Source organism: Benincasa hispida, chromosome 2 (assembly GCF_009727055.1).
Source record: "Benincasa hispida cultivar B227 chromosome 2, ASM972705v1, whole genome shotgun sequence".
NCBI classification, from domain to species: Eukaryota; Viridiplantae; Streptophyta; class Magnoliopsida; order Cucurbitales; family Cucurbitaceae; genus Benincasa; species Benincasa hispida.
Window position 1 is genome coordinate 37740102 of NC_052350.1, and position 1881 is coordinate 37741982.

Here is a 1881-nt window from a genome sequence, read left to right on the forward strand (position 1 = left end):
TTAGTATAAATTTTTATATTATTAAAATTAGTGCTATTTAAAAGATTTGTGAATTGTTTCTTTTAATTGTAGTGAAATTAGTGAGTTAATTAGTAGAAATTATAAAATCTATCAAAGTTCAAAGATCAATTTGATAAAAAAAAAATACTTCGATGTATTTCAAGTTGCATCTATCTTTGTGCAGTTCATCCAAATATCCAATCAAAAGGTGTAATATGACAAATTTTTCTTCTTTAAGAAATAGATAATTTTTCTTTTTTTTTTTCTTTATGATAGAAGATACATAGACACATCCACTTAACATTATAGGGACACATATGGGAAAAAAACACCAATTAAACAAAACTAACAAAAAAAAAAAAAAAAAAAAAAAAAAAAGAGAGAGAGGGTGAAATAATACAAAATATCTACACGTGTGAACAATCAATCACCATTCGTGTTATATAATGTTAATATTAAAATTACTAAAACAAATGCGTTTGCCGGGAGTCGAACCCGGGTCTATTGCTTGGAAGGCAATTATCCTAACCGTTGGACTACAAACGCTGAGATGAAGGGAAAATAAACACTATTTTACTTGTTTAAAATATTCAGTACAATGGATGTAGTGATGGATGTCGGGATATACTATCTATAAGGGGTTGTTTAAGGTGTAGAGTTGAGATAAGGATGTCTGGAGTTCATATGTCTGTGTTTGGGGTGCAGAGTTCATATATTTAGGTATTTGATGCAATTTTGCAATTTTTTTAATTCAATAATATGCTTTTATGATTACTATTTTTGTTTTGAAAATTTTTTATTCAATAATTCTACCAATATTTGTTTGAATAAAATATGAATTGTAATTTTTTTCTTCTAATTTTTAAAATTTTTCTTTTTTTCTTTTTTTCTTTTTTTTTTTTTTTTTTTTTTTTTTGACAATGAATAACAATCAACTCATTACATTTACTGTAGAAATACGTTTAAATAAATTGAGAAACCAAAGAGAAATCAAACTTTTGATTCTAGCTAATTTTTCACCATGAATTTCATTATTCATCTTCTTCTTTTCTTCTTCCTATTGTTGCTCTATATTTTTACTATGTCATGATTTTTTTTTTAATTAAATTTCCCTCATCATCGTAACAACCAATGAAATATCACCACAATTTATTCAACAATTTCATTTTTATTTCCTCTAAATTTGGAGGAGTATCAGAGAAATCTTTTTTATTTTTTCACTAATTTTTGCTGGAAATGTTCCAGGAATTTTTTTTTTTTATTTTATAGTTTTTTTTTTATATGTTACATACTTTTCAACTACATATATACTTTTTGTCTAATATTCTTAATATTCATTTATATGTGAATTATATTAATAAAAATATTTTTTATAAATATTGCACTTAATGTAGAAAAATAATATTTTTATATAATCAACAACCTACAACATATTTTAACAGTCATCCGTCTTATAGTAGTCGAAAATAATTGTCGAAATTGATTATCGAAGATGATTTTTACTGGGGTTTATAGTTGGAGGTGAATGTCATAGCTTGAAGTTGGTTGCATGAAGGTGATTGGAGTTGGTTATCGAAGTTTGTCATTGGAGGTGGTTTTTGAATCCCGGAGTTGGTCAGGCGAAAGTGGTCGTCAAAGTTGATCATCGAAGATGATTTTCGCTAGAGATTGTAGTCGAAGGTGATTGTCCGAGCCCGAAGTTAGTCGCATGAAGGTGGTATTAAGTTGGTTGTCGGAGTTTGTTGTTGAAGGTGATTGTCCAAAGTCCCGAGTTGGTCGTCAGAGTTGCTCGCTCAAAGATAATCATCAAAGGTGATTTTCATCAAAGTTTGTAGTTGGAGTTGGTCATCAGAGTTTGTTGTTGGAGCCAATTGGTCGTTG

General features: G+C 28.1%; 1 non-coding gene across 1 annotated transcript; it reads right to left on the reverse strand.

The window, feature by feature from the left end:
• Positions 1-474: 474 nt before the first annotated feature.
• On the reverse strand, positions 475-546 carry TRNAG-UCC. The gene has a single exon. It is a non-coding gene; the product is annotated as a tRNA-Gly (tRNA).
• Between the last annotated feature and the right edge of the window lie 1335 nt (positions 547-1881).